Source organism: Notamacropus eugenii, chromosome 7 (assembly GCF_028372415.1).
Source record: "Notamacropus eugenii isolate mMacEug1 chromosome 7, mMacEug1.pri_v2, whole genome shotgun sequence".
Lineage (NCBI taxonomy): Eukaryota > Metazoa > Chordata > Mammalia > Diprotodontia > Macropodidae > Notamacropus > Notamacropus eugenii.
In genome coordinates this window covers 2,635,434-2,655,099 of record NC_092878.1, presented here as the reverse complement: position 1 = coordinate 2,655,099, position 19,666 = coordinate 2,635,434, and the positions used below count along the sequence as shown (strand labels likewise).

The 19,666-nt window shown below is 43.2% G+C and overlaps 1 protein-coding gene across 8 annotated transcripts in view; it reads right to left on the bottom strand.

Annotated features, from left to right (window-relative positions):
- The window catches only part of GABPB1 (GA binding protein transcription factor subunit beta 1), an 80,962-nt gene extending 61,621 nt beyond the window's left edge, over positions 1-19,341 (bottom strand). For 3 of the 8 annotated variants that reach the window (XM_072622805.1, XM_072622806.1, XM_072622807.1), the window contains exon 1: positions 11,268-12,050. The gene's annotated coding sequence lies outside the window, so the exon portion shown is untranslated. Of the gene's footprint in view, positions 1-11,267; positions 12,051-12,687; positions 12,709-12,748 lie in introns of those variants that run through there. The other 5 variants (XM_072622803.1, XM_072622809.1, XM_072622797.1 and 2 more) reach the window with 3 other exon arrangements.
- Between the last annotated feature and the right edge of the window lie 325 nt (positions 19,342-19,666).

The following is a 19,666-nucleotide window of genomic DNA, read 5'->3' as shown; positions in this document are numbered from 1 at the left end:
CACAGGACAGTGCCAGGCTGATGGAGAAGCACCATACAACAGTACCAGGTAGAGAGGAATGGTAGAAGGTAGAGCCACAGTGGGTGATGGCTAAAGGTGCAGGACGGAGTTAAAACAGCAAGGAAGCTCTAAGAATACATCAAGGCAGCTGCAAAAGAAAAAGGAAAATTGTCGGGAGATAGAAATATAAGCCATGTTCTGGTCACAACACAACTCTCCTTTGTGGAGTGATGCTGCATGTATCCCCTTCCCTACTGGTGTGGGAATGTGTGGGAGATTCTACCCCTAAACGTATTACGGAGGGAAAGGATGGAAGATTGACAAGGATCCCACAGACTGACGTCCCATTACTTACTTTGCTGTCCTATTCCAATTCAGTGTTTTGCAACTGATCTATACTTCTAACTCGGGCTATTGGAAGAGAATGCACTGGATGGTGATTTAAGTTTTAATCTGTTCTGCTATAATACTTGTTTCAAAAACACGAATTGGTTCCAGTATGATTGACATATTGTGAAATAATATTTTGAGCACAACATGAATTTCAAGTTTGCTTCCAGACATCTTCCTGGAGAAACTACACAGGAATGCAGAAAACTGAACCACTTCACAATAACTCATAAGCTGCGATCAAACCAATGCCAAATTCTATCGGCAATCTTCAGGTTTTTATCAAGGTAAAGTGCCACATTTATTACGTAATCTTCTGGTACAGTAGGGAACTGTGAGTAGAAAAAAGGCTGGTCCACCCCACAGACACACACATTTTCTGCCAAGAGCGTAGCCTGTTCAGCTTATGAAAGACTTTGCCAGTCTAGCCCCACAGGAATGGGGGCACAGGCAAGCAACAGGCAAAGGCCCACCATTTATTATAATATTCATTTATTACCCATCTAATATATATAAAACTGTGTTCCTACATTTATTGGGTTACTATCCTTTTTGAAATGTGTCATTGACAAGTTTTTGCATTCCTAACCCCATTTTTCCCATCAGCTCTGGGGTTTTTAATTCCACCATTTTGCCTAGCATTGTGCTTCTTGTGAACACATTTGTCAAGTTATAGCAGGACTGCACATACTTATGATTACTCAAAACATCCCACAATAAACCAAGGATAGCTACAAGTTCCACAGTTAAACATGAGATAATTTGTCCCACCCACAGCCCTGGGGAAAAAAGATCCCTGCGGATCTTACAAGATAGTTTGTTGGATATAACAATTGTGAGGATAGAACCAAATAATTTTTTAATTATATTTTTCAATCAACAAAAACCCTCTCTCCTTCTGATAGCAACCCTTCCCCACACCACACCCACACCCACACACCCCATAGGAGAATGAAAGGAAAACAAAATCCTCACTGCAAACATACAGTCAAGCAAAACAAATTTCCACACTGGTCATGTCCAAAAATATACATATATGTCTTACTCTGGGATCTAAGTCCTTCATCTATCAAGAAATGGGTAGTTTATTTCAACATTAGCCATCTAGAATTTTAGTTGAGTCATTACACTAATCAGAGTTCAGTGTTGCTTGTCTTTGTCATATTGTTGTCCTGGTAACCGTAACCCTAACCCTAACCCTAAATGCACACATATCATTCTCCCAGTTTGGTTGACTCGCTAAGTCTTCCCAGGTATCACTGAAAACATCCCTTTCATGTCTTGTAGAACAATATTGTTCCATCATACTTATATATCATAACGTCTCCAATAATCTCTAATTCCCCCTTGGATTCTTGTTCTTTGCCACCTCAAAGAGTTTTCCTGTAGCATGAAATGTATTTCTATATCCAGCTGTGTATGTGTGTGTGCGTGCATGTGTATGCGCATGTGAGGTTTGTGTCAGAACCGCTCTATTCCACTCCCTGCTTCTTTTTTGTACAGATGTCTACTTGTACAGCCTGATTACGTGTGATAACTTTCCCTAATTTTCCTTTCCCTTCCCCATTCCCAATGAATTCCTCTTCTCTTATCTTAAGATCATTAAGACAACAGAACCAATTCAGGTCTTCTGTCTAATTAGATTCCCTCTGTGATCCCTGATGTTGAAAGAATTCAACAGGATACATGTATCATCTTCTTACATTAGAATGTAAGCAATTTATCTGTTTATTTCCCTATGATTGTTTATTCAGGTTTACCTTTTTATGTTTCTCTTAACTCAAGTTTGAACTTCCAAGTTTCTTCCCAGTTCTGATCTTTTCTTCAGCAATGCTTGTATGTCTTCTATTTCATTTAAGATTCACTTTTCCAATGGGAAAAGGCCCCACATGTACAAAAACATTTACAGCAGCTCTTTTTGTGGTGGCTAAGAACTGAAAATTGAGGGGGATGCCTATCAACTGGGACATGGCTGAACAAGTTGTGGTATACGGATATAAAGGAATACTATGATGCTGTAAGAAATGACGAGCAGGTAGACTTCAGAAAAACCTGGAAAGGCTTATGTTAACTGATGCTGAGAGAAGTGAGCAGAACCAGGGCAACACTGTAACAGCAACAGTCACATTGTGAGACGACTGACGTTGACAGACTGCAATTCCAGGACCTAAAACAATTCCAAGAGCCTCAGGATGGAAAATTCCATCCACACCCAGAGGAAAGAATATGGAGTCTGAATCAGATCAAGGGATACTATTTGTTCTCTTTTCTGTTTTGTTTTTTCTTTCTCATGGGTTCGTCTTGTTCATGCTAATTCTTCTATTCAACATGACTAATGTGAAAATATTTTTAATAGGAATGTATATGTAGAGCCTATATCAGATTTCATGCTCATCTTGGGAAGGTAGGTGGAGAAAATTTAAAACAGGGAAGCGAATGTTGAAAACTAAAAATAAATTATTTTTTTAAAAAGATCCATTTTTCCCCCTCTGCAATCATACTTAATTTTGCTGGGTAAGTGATTCTTGACTGTAAGCCTATATCCTTTGCCTTCTAGAATATCATATTCTAAGCTCTCCACTTCTTGATAGTGGTGGCTGCTAAATCATGTATAATACAGCTCCTCACTGCTTGAATTCTTTCTTTGCTACTTGACATACTCTTTTCCTTTGACCTGAGAGCTCTGATTTCAGCTATATTCTTGAGAAGTGTCAGACTGGAATTTTTATCAGGTAGCAACTGATAGATTCTTTCTATTTCTACTTTTTCCTCTGGTTCTAAGAGATCAGGGCAGTTTCCTTTTTACAATTTACTAAAATCTTTCTAGGCTCTTTCATTGGCCATGGTATTCAGGTAGCCCAATGACTATTAAATGTTTTCTCCTTGATCTGTTTCGCAGGTCTCTTGTTTTTGCTTTGATTTCAGAGCATATTCATACCTCACATTTTCTTCCTTCGATTTCATTTCAGTATTTGTTTGTTTTATGGAGTCATTAGGTTTCTATTTTATTCCATTTTAATTTTTAGAGAGTTTGTTACTTGAGCAAGGTGTTGTATCTCGTGCCAAGTTGTTAATTCCATTTCCATTTCTTTCTGCCACAACTCATTTCTTTTGCATTTTCCTCTAGTACTCTCATTTCATTTATAAAAACATATCAAAGTCTTTAAAAAAAAAAATTTCTTGCTTCTACTTCTTCCAGGAATTCCAGTTAAATTTGTACCCAACCTGTATTTTCCTTTGAGGCTTTAGCTCATGCAAAGTATAACAAGAATAGCAGGATCACTGAATTGGGAGTGTGTGGAAGGAGGCAATGCATAGGACAACTGTAAAGGTAAGAATGCACCAGATTTTGAAGGGCTTTAAAAGACACAGGACTAAATATCTGATCCTAGAGGCAATATGGAAGCACTGGAGTTAACTGGGAAAGGGATCCTACGGTCAGACCTGCACTTAGGAAGGTCACTTTGGCATGGAAGTGCATAAGGTAGATTACAGTCCATCATGTCTTTTTACATTTCCCTTTGAAACATTTACAACTGAGTCTTTGGCGCTTATGGCGTTCCAAGATTTTTAATCTAATTTGTATGTATTTTCAAGACGAATCAAGTTGGCCACGTTTTCTTCCCCTCCTAGCTGCTCTGATGCTCTGGATTTCCCCATAACACAGTTGCCTTATCACTCTGGAACATTCCTTTCCCGAGCCAGCCTCCTTTTCCCAAGTAAGTTACTTCAGAGGGCTTCCATTTTGGGGCCAAGTCACAGGTTTCTTTCCGCTCCAGGAAGCACATATTTAATTTTGCCACTATTCTCCCAGTAAGTACCTGCTTTCATCTGCCTTTCCCATTTTTCAGCTACCTTTCAAGTGTCATCTTCCTCTTTAGGGCAGGGGCAGTCATTCTTTTTGCCTGACTCATGGTAAATGCTTCCTTAATGCTTGTGACCTCATTTTGCCTTATATGCCTGCATGTGGCCTATTAGGAAATTCAACTGCAAGTTATTACAGATTTTTCATCTATTTCGTTTTTTATTATTAGGCCAATCTCTTTTAAATAATCATGGATTCCACTGGAAAGGAGCCAGATTTTCTGGAACTTGCAATCAGTACAATAATCACCTACAAAAGGGGATGATATGGAAGACCTATCTTGAGTCTCTTTTCCACTTGGACCTTGGTCATGTCACTCTTTGGGACAAAGCAAACATCTACATAAAGAATAAAAAATAGTACTTAGGAAAACAAGGAAACAGTGGCTACATAAGACTCCTAGCTGCTTTATGCCTCACTTGAAAATAATCAGCCATTGAATGGTTATTACCTTTATGGCTGTATTCTTCAAAGAATCTTGTATGATCTTACTACATCATAAAAGACTCCTTGAGGGAACAGATTGAAGATTACATTTTGCTCTAGTGAGTCCTAAATATTTTTTCAAAAAAATCTGCACACAATAAACACAGCAGCATCTTGTACGCTCTGGATCTTACAGCAAACTGTAACTGTAAAGGTGAGGTTTTCTTTAGAATGTCTGCCAAAGCCTGCTCTCCCCTTCTCATGTTTCCATTGAGGACACCCTGGATACACATGCAGATTTCTCCTGTGAAGATTTTTACTAATGAATAGCACATAAGGTGGTAGTTACTGGTATTCACTTCATCCTTCGAGGGGAGCAAGGATTACTTTATCCATAATTTTTTCCCAATATTCTGTAATCTTACCCTCTCTGAGATATCTTGCAAAGCAATCCACAGTGCTTTCAAGACTGTCTCCTCCAGCACAGACTTCCTCTATGTACCTGGTCTTATCCAACCACCTCTCCTTAATCTGCCTTCTCAAGAATCATTTCTCCTTCTTCGTTTGGCACTTTGGTGCATGAGATGTTCAAATACAAATGTGATAGCCCTACAAAGCGATAAATTTGCTCTATTTTATGTCTACTTGTTGTTCTCCTGGTATGGGAGGTATGGTGAGAGGGTTTAGTTTATCTGAAAAAAAGATCTTAGTGGCTACAAGATCAATGAGTCAACCAAGGTGAGATGACAGTCAAAAAGGCTAATACTACATCAAGTCACACTGAAAGGACCTGTTTACAGTAATACGGAGGTGACTGACCTGTTATACTCCACTCTATTTGAAAAATAATGTTCAGATCTAGAGACTACAATAGGAAAGATATTGATAAATTGGAGAATATCCAGAGACGAATAACCAAGATGGTAAAAAGGGATTTGAGCCTATGCCATATGAGGAACAAGTGAAGGAAATAGGAAAATTTGGGAGGGGAAGAGACAAAAAGAAAACCAGGGTGTAAGGGAAAGCATAGGGAAGATGCTGGCTCAAGTATATGAAGGCAAAGTAGAACCAAGAGAACTTGGAAAATTATACACACACACAGAGACACACACACACTCTGTACAATGACTACAACATAAATAAAAGGAAAAATAAAATGAAATGGAATGCTGTGCAATCCTAACAGCCAATACTGACTGAAGAAAAGAAACGTACCTCCCTGGCCAAACCCCACCAGATCTAAAACTACATTACAAAGCAGCAACCATCAAAACTATTTGGTACTGGCTAAGAAACAGAGTGGCGGATCACTGGAATAGACCATGTTCACAAGGCAAAGTAGTAAATGACTACAGTAATTCACTGTTTGATAAACCCAAAGACTCCAGATTCTGGGATAAAAACTCATTATCTGACAAAAACTGCTGGGAAAACTGGCAGTAACTAGACATCAACCAACATCTCACACCACATACCAAATGGTTACATGATTTAGACATAAAGGGTGATACATCATAAATCAAGAGATTAAGGAATAGTCAGATAACTAAGATCAATAGAGAAGGGAAGAATTTATGACCAAACAGGAGATAAAGGAACATTATGAAATGGATAAATTTGATTACATTAAATTTAAAAGGTTTTACTTAAACAAAGCCAATGCAACCAAGATTAGAAGAAAAGCAGAAGGGTGGGAAAAAATTTTACAGCAAGTGTTACTGAAAAAGGCCTCATTTCTCAAACATAGAGAACTGAGTCAAATTTATAAAAATATGAGTCATTCCCCAACTGATAAATGGTCAAAGGATATGAACAGCTAGTTTTCAGATAAAGAAATTAAAGCTACCTATAGTCATATAAAAAAATGTTCTAAATAATTATTGATTAGAGAAATGCAAATTAAAACAACTCTGAGGTACCACCTCACACCTATCAGATTGGCTAACATGACAAAAAAGGAAAATGATAAATGCTGGAGGAGATTTGGAAAAATTGGAACACTAATGCATTATTGGTGGGCTTGTGAAAAGTAATGTAACCATTCTGGAGAGAACTGCGGAACTACGCACAAAAGGCTACAAATTGTGCATATACTCTCCGGCTGTGCAATACTGCGTATGCTGTCACAGGTCAAACTTGACGTCAGTTATTTTGGTTTAACTGTTGTTTTTTCTTTGTTATAGGGGAAGGCTCTTCGCAGGAGGGGATGAAGAAGAGGGAAAGAGAGTTCTATGTAAAAGTGACTATAATGATAAAATATTCATACCCTAAAAAAAGGTGACCAAAAGAATGTCAAATAATAAAACTTAAATAAAAAGTCCACAAAGGGATATCATGTAGAAGGATTAACCCTGTTTGGTTTGGCCCTAGAGGGAAGAACAAGGGGCAATGGGCAAGAAGCTGGAATGACCCAACCTGGGGATTGATGTCAGGGTTATAGCAATCAGAGCTACCCAAAAATTCAAAGCTGCCTTAGGAAGTGGTGGATTCTCCCTCATTGGGGAACTTGAAGCAAACCCTAGATCAGAGGCCCTTAACCAAGAGCCCATTAACTTGGTTTTTATTTTTTTTAAGTAAAAATTTTAAATGAATTCTTTGATATAGTTGATTTTCTCTGTAACCTTATGTATTTTATTTTATGCATTTAGAAACATCATTCTGAGAAGGGATCTACTGGATTCATTACACTGCAAAAGAAACCCAGGACACAGAGAAAGTTAAGAACTCTGGTTCTAGGTGATCATTTATCTGCCCCGTTGTAGGAAGGATTCTTTTGGGGGGAAGGCTTGATCTATGTCCCTTGAAGTCTTTTTACAATTCTAAAATTCTATGATTCATCTCTAAATGCTCCTAGGATGACATGATTTGTTTTGAGTCTCATTCCAAGTTTTCTTTAAATTTGTTTTCACTTTCATTGCTTTTCACTGTTTTGTAAGGCAATGCTAATTGTAATAATTGAACACCTTCCTCTACAGTTTTACAAATGAGTCTGAATTCTAAACTAATGTTATCCTTGGCTGTCTATCATCTCTCTACTTGGAAAGATCAAGTGTTGTTTACAACAGGGAATTCTGGGTTCTTTAGACTCCTAATGGTGATGGTTTTAAATCTGTTAAAATTTTTACAGAAATCATGACTATTAAGGACAACGGCTTTTTCTTTTTCCATTTTCTACTCTGAGGAATCAACAGATAATTTGATGTTGAAGTGTTGAAACTACAGAAGGTAGAAGAGTAGATTAGGAAAAGTCTTTGCTGACCCCAACCTTTCTTTTAATTGACAAAATAGGCAGAATACACAAGTATCATCTCAAAGTAGGACTGATCATAAAGTGATCTAAAATAGACACAGAATCATATATCTAAAAGATGGACAAGACCATATAATCCAATCCTCTCATTTTACAAATGAGGAAACTGAGCCCCTGAGATGTTACTTACCCAAGATCATATGAGGGAAGGGGGTAGAGAAGGAAGGACAACAAGGTCTGAATCCACTTCTTCCAACTACAAATTTTGCTCTCTTCGCACTGCTATGGGGTTTTTTTCTGCCTATTTTATAAATCCATGAAATTTAAAATAACTTGAAAACTATGACTTTAATTATGAACAAAATATCACAGCACAGTCAAACCTCAGTTAACTATAATCTTGGCTAGAATCCAGTTTTTAAGGAAAAGTATTGATTCAGCAGAAAAGTTCATACAAGTACCTTAAGCTAAAAGCAAAAACAAACCAAAAAAACCCAACTTCTAGAACATTACAGATTCAAACCCAAGCTCCTACTTCTTAATTATTATACAATAATCATTATATTCAGAAACATTTCTCTGATATACTACCAAATCCAGGAATCAAAGATTCAATTATTTAGGAAAATAGACTAATGTATTTTTAAAAGATTTCCAACATATGATCAAGCAAAAAGGATTTTTCTGCTTAGTTTTCAATTAAAATGAAAACTCCATCTCTTTTCTAAGAAAATGATGGTTAATTAAGGTTTTACTATAATGACCATGTTGGGTCTCAATTCCTATTTCAAAGGAATGTGCTGAGGAAAAATTATGTTACCTATGTATTAACTGGTTTAAAAAAAAAAGGTATACCCAAACTTCATCAATGAAGCATATTATCCTGATGTGTGAAAGTATTAAGCCTAAGAAAGTCTAATGAAACCTAGTAGGTGTAAAAAACCCTTTGTAATGACAAGTCAAGAGATAAAGGCATTAGCCCCCTTACTATTTGTGCTCTGAAGAAATAAAACTAGAGTTAAGCAAGAGTTTAGATTTTGTTCCTAAAATTACTTACAACTGTCCATGAAGTTGGGAATCAGAAGACCTACGTCCTCTACCAGATGTGAAATACGACGGACAGTAGAATGAAGACTCCTAGAGGGCAAACATGCTTTTGTTTGGTTCCCGGTGCCTTTTAACAGCACCTGAAACATAGTGCCTGCTTAATAAATAAATGCTTGTTGAACTGTAACTGCCTCTCGCACATTTCTTCATTTAAGTGGATGAATTAGATTTGCTCAAGGTTATGTCTAGTGCTAAGATCTGTAATTCTAGGAAGAGAAGAAACTTTCTCAAAGCTAATTGCCAATGAGCTGAAAATAAATGTACCGCTCCACCAATCACTGAATGATTATGTGAATGGATTAAGTTTTATCAGCAATATTTACCAAATTCCCGTTGTTTCAGGCGTTCAGCACTACTGGTAAGTATAGTTTTGCTTTAAACAACTTAAAATCTAAAGAGGATGATAGTTAAGAAATGATGAACAACTTTAAAAAATTTAACAAATACAATGTTAACTACGATACTCAGGGCTCTAACCACGTTGGCAGAAATTTCCCCATTTGAAGAAGCACAGGGCTCACCCACAAGCTGTGAGCTCATTTCTGGCTTCCTTACTCCCTTTTCAGAACCCCTAAGTACAAGATTTCTGCATCAGGTCTTAGAAAGCTGTACTGACTTCAGGGTGACAAACCTAAACTCTGCATGTGTCTTTTTTCAAAAAGTGTGTCAGTTAATGAAAAGGAAATGTGCAATAATAGTGAGACTGACTAAAGGGGTTCTGTGCTAAGCAATCAGTTTTTTTGAATGGATCCTGTCATCTCATTTGTATTTCCTCCGTAAGTGAACAAAGTAACCCACTCACCTATACCTTCTCAACACAGTGCAATTCTTACCTATCATCTCCCATCTCTTTATTTTCTTTGACATTTTATTGGTATCACGCAGAAATACTCAGACTGTTCATCTCTCATCCCTACACTACTGCTTCATGACCACACCACATCTTTTTCATAGTACTCACGGCACTTCAAGTTCTAAATTATGGTTAGAAAGAACTTCCTATACACTGAATTACTTTTAAAATAATCTTTAAAAAACCACTGTTCACGTGCAGATTAGACTCTCATTAAACCACTTTTTATTCATAGACAAAGCCACTCTTTCCCACAGAAGTGAGATCCAATGTACACTTCAAGGTAATTCTAACAGGTATCCACTAGATTCCACACACAACCAGACACCAGGCTTTTAAAGTAAGTTCAGGACGAACAAAGTGAAATTTCTGAACTCTAAATCCGTACCTCACACATTAAGAATCCGCCTCACACTATAAAACCGTGCACACCCTTTGGCCCAGAAAAGCCATGACTAGGCCTGTACCCCAAAGAGATCAAAGCGCCTTCTTGTGGTGGCACAGAACTGGAAACAGAGGGGCTGCCCCTCCACGGGGGAATGCCTGGGAACACTACCGGGCCGTAAGACGTGATGAGCAGGCGGCTTTCTAGGAACCGATGAGAAGAGAAGGGAGACAAGCCAAGCCAACGTTGCCCTCAGACCAAGCGTGGGCGCCCTGGCCATTCTCGAGCAGGGCGATGACCCCTAGCAATCCCAAAGGGCCTGCAGAGGAAGGCCCGGGGTCTGAGCGGGGCTCAAGCAGCGCCTTAACCTGGCTTCTCCTGAGGGGTTTGGTCTCTTCTCTTTCACGACCTGACTAGCAAGGAAACGTTTTGCGTGACTGCACAAGTGCAACCTCCATCAAGCTGCCTGCCTCCTCCGGTGGGGCAAGAGAGGGAGCTTGGAACCTGAAAACCGGGAAAATGCTAAAAACACTGGCATATGTGACTGAGAAAGATGGAGTGTTTCTACAAGAATCTGCCCGGCGCTGCTGGATGTCCCTCCTGAGAGAGGGCAGGCCACGCGCCTCCTGCTGACGGGGGTCCCGGGGCCCTGTCCCTCATCATCACCGCCTGCTGGGCTAAGGAGGAGCCTCAACGTGGTCCGGACCCTCAGCCCGGCATCACAAGCCCCGTGCCACGGTTCGGTCTGCTTAGGGGCCGCCAAAGGCCCAACTCCAAGGGGCACTCAACGGCCCAGCTCCGGGGGTACCAAGGGGCACTGAAGGGCCCGGCTCCGGGCACCCTCTGCCCATTCCTGCCCGCTCACGGACCCGCACCTGGAAGCCGTCTCGGGCACCCCTGGGGTCCCTCTCACTGAGATGGGCTCTGCCGGGCACCGGGCCCCACCCCACAGCAGGGGTCTGCGCACGGCCCGCGCTCTACATCAGAATACCTAAAAAACTGCTTCTGCAGCCGTCCACGCAATCCAGAAGCTGGAGCGTCAGGGCAGTGTAGACAGACTGCGGCAGCTGGAACAGACTCCGCGAATCCGGGGGAACAAACGCACCCTTCCGGCCCGACATCACCGCGGGGTCAGGACCCAGCAATTCGACACCGGGCGGCCCCTGCGCGGACGCCAAATGCCCTCCGCGATCCGGATACGGCGCGGAAGCAGCGCAGGGACGGCGGTGTGATCGCGGCGTCTACAGGGGCATCTTCGGCTCCAAAGCGAGCCTCCGTCAGGCCGGCGTGAGGCTGGGGCGGTGCGCGGAGGCGCTCCGTCTACGCGGGCTCCGTCTGTCTACGCGGGCTCCGTCTGTCTACACGGGCTCCGTCTACGCGGGGTCCCCGGCGCACTCACGCACGCCTCGGGTCGCTCTCCTCCACCTCTTCACAGCCCGACCGCTTCTCCTCTCATTTCAATGGAAGGCCCGGGGCCTCCCCGCGCCCACCGCCCGCAACTTCAACTTCGGAACACCTGCGGCGGCTCCGGCGAGGTCCCAGCGCGGCCTCTGCCCTTCCTCCGCACACACCACCGACAGTTACTGCGCCATTTTCCGGAGAGGGGGCGCGATGAAGTCAGCCCGCGTCCCTCGGCCCCCCTCCGATCGGAGGAGCCCTATGGGGGGGTCAGGGGGCAGCGGGGGCTCCCCCGGCCTCCGCTCGTCCTCACCCCCGTTTTTAATCACAAACGCTCCCGTACCAACAGGTTAAACCGACACGGATTGAGCCTGGGCCCCCGACCAGGGGAGCGCAGCACGGCTGCCCCCCTCCCCCCCGCCCCGAGTGGCTGCTCCTGGCCCCGCGCGGCTCCCTCGGCCGCGGCCCCCGGACGGGGCTGCGTCCCCCGGAGGCCCAGGCCCAGGCCCTCCGGGGCGGCCGCTCTCGGCTCCCCCGACCCCTCGGGAGGCCCGGCCCGGCGGGGGAGCTGTCAGTCGGGCCTTCCCGCACGGGGGGCGGGGGGAGGGGAGAGGAGGGGAGAGCTAGAGGCGAACAAAGAGGCCCCGCGGGCCCGGGAGAGCGGGGCCGAGGCCGCGCCCGCGCCCGCCGCACCCCCGCCGCCCTCGTTCCCACGGCGGGTGCGCCGGGCTCGGAACCGGCCCGCCGGACGGGGAGGGAGGAGAAGAGCGGGTCCGCCGGGGCCGGGGAGGGGGCGGCGGCCGCCACCATGTCCGCCCGCCCCTCCCCAGAAGCGGGGAGCCGGGCGGACAAAGCGCGGCGGCGCGGGCGGGCGGCCCCGACCGACCCCCGCCCCCCACCGACCCCCGCGGAATAAGCGGGGCCAGGAGCCCCGGAAACCCGGCGCCTTAATGCAATAAACAGGAAATCGCGGGGATGATCTGGGTTCCGGGGGAAGTGGAATTATTTTTTACCAGCGAAGAGATCAACTTCCACATCCGGTGGTAACAGGGCCCTGCACAGACCCGCACTGACCTGGAAAAGCTTCGGGAGCGGCGGCGGGGGAGCGGCGGGAGAGGCGGCGGGCCCCGAGGCACTGGTACCCGGCCGGGCTGGCGCGGCCCCGCTCTCAACGAAGCGCTTCACAGCCACCGGGCGCTATTTTCCGAAAATGCCGCGTCTGGTCGGCGCCCAAAAGCCCCACCGAAAAGTCCCCCGTGCTTCTCGCGGAGGGACACATGGTGTGCGAGTGAGTCGAGCTCCCAGCATCCCTCCCTCTGCCCTCGCCGCGCTCGGCCTGCCTCCCCTCCCCCCGCCGCTTTTTTTTCTTTTTTTCTGCCGCCCTCCCGGCCCAAGCTGCCTTTCCCGCGCCCTAACCCCTGACCCGGCGGGAGAGAGAGGGGATGGCGGTTGTGATGTGTAACGGAGGAGAGGGAACTAGGCCATTTCAAGGTTTTCTGCCACACAAAGAAACCGGCGGAATGATCTGCTCGTGACGAACGCGAGTCCCGGCCGGGACTGCGCCTGCGCGCCGCGAGGGGGGGCGGCGACTTGTCCATGTGGACGCTGGGCCCGAGCGCAGGCAGTTCCTGCTCCTTCCCGCCCGTTTTCGTTTCTCCGTGAATTGAAAAAAACCAACAACCGGCGGAGCCTGTCTGACCTTTATTTGCCTGTGGTGGGACCCGAGATCCGTCTGCGCCCCCAGGGCCTGCGTGTTTGGAAGGGAGATGGGGGAGGGCCAACTGCCCAGTACAACTCTGGGAGACTTGGGGGGCAGGGAGAAGGAGGGGGTGTCGTGTTACTGGGGGAGCGCCCGTGGGAAGAACTGGCTGGTGCGGTCGGGGCCAGGCCGACCGAAAGAAAGGTAACTGCACGGTGACCGGACTTTCCAGGACGGAGCGTCCAGCCCTGGCTGAGACACGTGGGCCGAGGGGTCCCCTGGGCCTCCCGGATGTAGAAGAAGCCACCAGAAGCTTGGCTTAGAAGCGTTTGTCCCTCCTTGCAAGCCCCGAGACGGCTTAGTGCCGAGGCGCCGGCCTCTGAAGGCCGAGATGACCTAGTCCGGGCGCGGAGCCGAGCGGGGCTGCGTGAGCCTGGGCCAGTCACTTACCGGTTTGCGGTCAGCCGCTCCCTGCTGACTCGTAACATTGTAGCAGTGTGTGTCTGGGGGGGGGATTCACGTACGCCCCGGAGCCTCCGGAGCAGCTGCCAGGCTGAACTGGTTGAGGGATTTTCTCATCAGGCTTAAGTGTTTTAATTCACAGATATTTGAATTCAGTTAATTTATATTTACAACCTCCTGCCCTATTTGGAAAAGGGAAAAGTTGGCAGCTCCACTGGTTTTGTTTTCTGGCTGTAGAGTCTGGCACGATCTGAACATCGAGGCAGGAAAGTTGGCTCTGTCCTTTGGACCTTTCGGGGTGATACAGCACACCTGATTTAAATACTTGTCACAGAGCCCTGAATTTTCTGGCATTAAAATTTGTTGTCGTTCAGTTCTGTTGGACTCTTTGTGACCCCGTTAGGGCTTTCCTTAGCAAAGATACTGGAGTGGTTCGCTGTTCCCTTCTGCTGACGAGGAACTGAGGCAAACTGGGTTAAGTGGGCTGCCCAGGGCCACGCAGCCAGTAAGTATCTGAGGCTGGACCTGAACTGCAGGCCCAGCACTCTATCCACTGGGCCACCGAGCTGCCTGACGTAAAAACGTGCACATCCATACGAACTGTGCCCCCCTTCATCTGCCCTCCCAATCTTTTACAGTAATCAAGCATTCGTTGAGTGCTCGCTCTGTGGCAAGTACTGCTAAGCACTGGGACTACATAGACATAAAGGCCGACCTCAGAGTGTACCTTGTAAAGGAAGGGACTCCATGTAAGTAGGTGCATGGAAGGTAACCTGGGAAATGAAAGCTCTAATAGATGGAAGAACCAAGAAAGGCTGTCTGCAGAAGATGGGATTGAAAAGTCTTGGCATGAGCAGATCTTGCAAATGCACTGAGAGAGGATGTCCTATTTGAGGGACTGCTCATAGGCCAACGTAACTGGATCATAGTGTTCTGGCAGAGGAGTAAAGTCTAAGAAAACTGGAAAGGCCAGAAGGGAGGAGGTTAGAAAGAGTTTTACATGCTAACCTTAGTCATTTCAGCATGTGCATCCGTGCCAGACCAGTCACTACTGCTCTCAAGGAGTTTACTTTCCCTAAATCTGCTTATTTCTGCTTTTACAGAATGTATGTGATACAGACTTAGCAAGTTCTTGTTTACCTTTTTTAAATTGGCATACCCAAAAAGAAGTAAATTGTAATTTTAATTGTGAGTGTTGGGTGTTTCCCTACCACTTGAGATCTTATAGCTAATAAGAGACTTGACAGGTTTGTTCATTAACATTCACTTTTTTTACATGGTTTTTGAGAAAGGGCTAACAGACTTTTTTTCATTTAAAAATATGAAGGGACAAGGAGACATAAAGGTTAGTAACAAAACTAAAAATAATATTTGTGTAAGAAAAATTCAGTGCTCATAGGAAACAATGAAAAGGACTAAATTAACAATTGAATGAAAAAGTTTTCAAGAAAATAGAAGAGTGAGTAATAAACCACAATTTTGCAACCTGGGCGTGGCTGCCTTCCTGGAAATACTTTTTAAAATCCATGAAAGATTTTTTAAAACTAAATTAAACATCAACGGCCAAAAATTCAAAAACTGATCAAGTGAAATGGCAAGAGTATATGTTTATGGTTTGAAGTTTTGATGAGCATATAATATGCAAGAGAAATATGCTAGCAGTGACAGATTGGGTGCTATTAAATGGGATAGTATTGGGGAAAGGGTGAAGTTTTATGAAAGAAGTAGGTGGCAGAATACATAATCACGTAATGTGAATGAAAAAACATTTACCACCTGGTTATGCTTTTATTAAAGAGAAAATAAGCATTTATTAGGCACCTACCGTGTACCAAGCACTTTGATAAATGCTAAACAAAGACAAGTGAAAGAATTTCTGTCCTCAAGGATCATTGATCTAGAACTGGAAGAAACCTCAGAGGTCAAGTCCAACTCTCTCAGGTTTGGAGAGATTGAATGACTGACTGAGGATCATACATCCAGTGTCTGAGGAGGCATTTGACCCAAGGTCACAAAGGCATTAAGTGATAGGCAGGATTTGAACTAAGCTCCAGTGCAAGGGCCCCTCCCAACATGCCTCCATGCTCTTATATTCCTGTTATACAGTCTATCCCTACATTCTTTTGGGAGAGACATGTACATATATGTTAAAAATTGGATAAGGTGATTTGAGAGGAAAGGTCCCAAGCACCTGTGGAATTCAGGAAAGGCCTTGTGTGTAGGTTGTACTCAAACTGAGTCTTAAAAGGGACTAGGGACTCGGAGCCAGAAGTGAGGAGGGAGTGAGGTCTAGGAACGGGGATGGCCAATGCAAAGGCACAGAAGTGAGAAATGGATTGCTATTATTAATAACTGTCCTCTATTCTTTATATGTGACAGTACATCTCATTAGCTGCCCATCTTCCACGCCTGAAATCCATACTCACCTCACTTGCACTTTATAGACTTCCTCCTTCAAGATGAAGTTCAGAAATCTCATATTTGTAGCCTTGCCCCACGACCACCAATAACTGCTAGTGCCCTCCTTCCCAACAGACTTGTAATTAACTATTTTGTACTTATATAGAGAGAGAGAGATGAGGAAACTGAAGCCTGAGTACTTACTCTCATGTGTCCTTCTTGTCTCCCCTGTTCCAATGTGAGCTTTCTGGTAGAGAGTTTCATTCTTTGTAACCCTTCCGTAGAGTCGTCACTTAATAAATACTTGTTCGAAGCCTTGAATTCACACCTCATCAGTGCTGCCTCTGGGGCTTTTTTGATTAAATTTGGTACCAAAGGAACAAAGTTTCATCTTTTGGTAATGTGAATTCATTCAGTATTTTAGTCTCTTTTTGTATCTTGTATGTTTCTGTCCCTTTGGGTTTTTTCTTTTTAATTTATGGGATAAAACAAGCATTTTCATAACATAGTACAATAAAAAGATGATTGTACATGAAATTGCAAATCTACTATGCAGAATTTGCTATTTCTTTCAAATATACAACAAAATTGTCATGTAAATTTTTTTTTCTCTTTTTCTCTATCCCTTTGGGTTTCTATATGGACCTGTCAGCCTTCTAGGAGCTCTGTTTTAATTTTGTTTGTTTGCCTGACCACTTCAGAATCCACATCTTTGCCTCATATAAGCAAAGCCTTTTGATCTGTGTCGCGCTGTGAGAAGTGCCCTGGCTCTGAAATCAGAAGGAGGAGCCATCTAGTCCCTCTTTCTAAGTTTTTTTCTAGGTGACTTTGGCAAGTTACTTAGCTTCCCTATATCGGTTCCCTCATCAAGCCTACATTTTCCTTTTTCATCTCCCCATTGTTTCTGATTCTGCCCTTTGGGGATACACAGAACAAGTTGAATCTCCTTTCCACATTACATAACTATACTGTATTCCCTGAGTCTTCTCTGCCTGCTGGACACCCCTAGGTCTTTCAGCCCCTGGTTGTTCTCTTCTGGATACTCTTCAGTATAGCAACATCTTTCTTAAACACAGTAGACAATCAACAAACGTTTAATTAAGCACTGTATATTAAGGACCATGCTAGGTGCCAGAGATGCAAAAACATATACACATATATATGCATGTATGTATGTTCATATAAATACATGTATGTATAAGTGTCTGTATATAAAATTAAGGGGGAGAAAGGTTACCTTCAGCCAAGAGAATCATGCCTGAAATACTCTTCCCTCCTCCCTTTTGGCTTCCCTTTAAATCCCAGCTAAATCTTTTCCTCACCCTTTTTAATTCCAGTGCTTTCCCTCTTAATTCCTAATTGTCCTATACCCAGCTAGCTTTGTATATTTGCTTGTTGTCTCCCCCTTTAGATTGGGAGCTTCTGGAGGGCAGGGACTGCCTTTTGACTTTTGTATCCCCAGGCACTTAGTAATACATGTTGATTGACTTTGAAAGCCAGGTTTAGGTATACCTAATTCGGCAGGCTATGAAGAGTCATTCGTTGACTGACTACCCAGTGATCCATCAGCTTTCAAAGGTTCAATGATCTACCCAGGTGATTATTTTCTTTTTTTTTTCTTTTTTGCTAGGCGGTGTAGGCAGTAACCCTATCTCTGCCTCCATCAATACTTAAATCCATTGTACCCTTGCCCTATCAGAGATCCAAATCAACAAATATTTATTAAGCATCTACTGTGTGCCAGGCATTGCATTGAGTGCTAGGGAGGCCAAGATAGGCAGAAGACCATCCCTGCCCACAAGGAGATTACAATCTAATGGTAACGATCTAAAAATCAAACCCCAACCTTGAATTTCTCCCATGTCCACAGCAGTAAGATGCAAACAAGAGTGAATAAATGCAGCATGTCCCAATAGTCTTAGTGTGATTTTAAGCTACTAAAGATTTGGGATACCCTGGATAAACTATTTTGAAAATTTAAAAACCAAAAGCTTAAAGCTGCACCAAGACTTTGGGGAACCTGAATAAACGTATTTGAAAACTTCAAAATGCTACGTAAATGTCAAGTTATTGTTTGTTTTATATACAATTTACTTTATGTAGCACTTTAAGGATGTGACAATAATTCTTTGAGGTAGATAATATAAGTATTATTACATCAACTAAAGAAAAATGACGAAACAGAGGGTTAATTGACTTGTTCCCTTCACAGCTGCTAAGAGCCTGAGCCAGGATTTAAACCCGTCTTCTGGCTCCAAATCTAGGACCCTTTCAACCTGTCTGTTTGTAACCTATGTTTCCAGTTTTATTCACATTATTCCATTACATACAATCAATACTCCAGCCAAATTGGATCATATCGCCTATTTATACCCCTATATTCACACAAATTCTCTTCCAATTCCCTCCCCAGCTCTCTGAAATTCCTTGCTTTCATTAATGGCCTTATCTTGTTTTCTTAAAGGTCATGGTCTTAAAGCAGAAAAGATTCAGGTCAACGGGAAATTGAAGCCATAAATTCACATAGGTAGTGATTGACAGCCAGGATTCAAACCCAGCCCCTCCGAGTCAAAATACAACACTCTTTCCATTGCCTTCCCTCATACTTTCACTGAATGCAATCTTTCTCTCTTCAAATAGTAACCTAGCATTTTGTCTTAACTTCTCTTTTGTGAATATTATTGTGGTGTAAGAAATTATATTTGTGAGAAATACAGAGAACCATAGAAAGAACTATAGGAACTGATGCAGAATGAAATAAGTGGACCGCGAAAACAATTTACACATTAACTACGACAAGGCAAATGGAAAAAATAACATTAAAAAATTAAAATAAATGTAACAAAATTATCAAGATCAAACAGAACTCAAATGAAGACGTGTAATACATCACTCTCAACCTTTTCCCTTTGTGGGATATTATACACTGTACCTGTTTTTAGACTTTTTCAATGTATTGATCAGTTATGCTGATTTTTTTTTCCTCTAAGAAAAATAGTTTTTGTCATATGACAGCTCTCTAGGAGTGGGAAGGGAAGAGATACTTGGGATAACTAGTGATGTAAGAAACAGAAAAATATCAATAAAAACATTTTTAAAGCACTGTAAAAATGCTATCATTATTACCTGCTAATTACCTTACAGATATAAGTATTTACATACTTCTCTCTACTGTAGGATTTAATGAACAATGGACCCTGAACTTAGATTAAACTCAGATAAGTTCAATAGTTTAAAATTTTGAAAAAAGTAAACTCAAACTTCTCCCAAGGGCCACCTCACTCTGAATATCTTCTTTTCCTTAAAAGATCAAAAGGGAAACTCAAGCCATATGTATACCTGTGGATAGATTAGTTCCTGTTAATATTCTTGAGAGTCAAAAACAGCTAGCAGCTATAGCCGTCTGTTGGACTGAGCTGTGAACACGATAC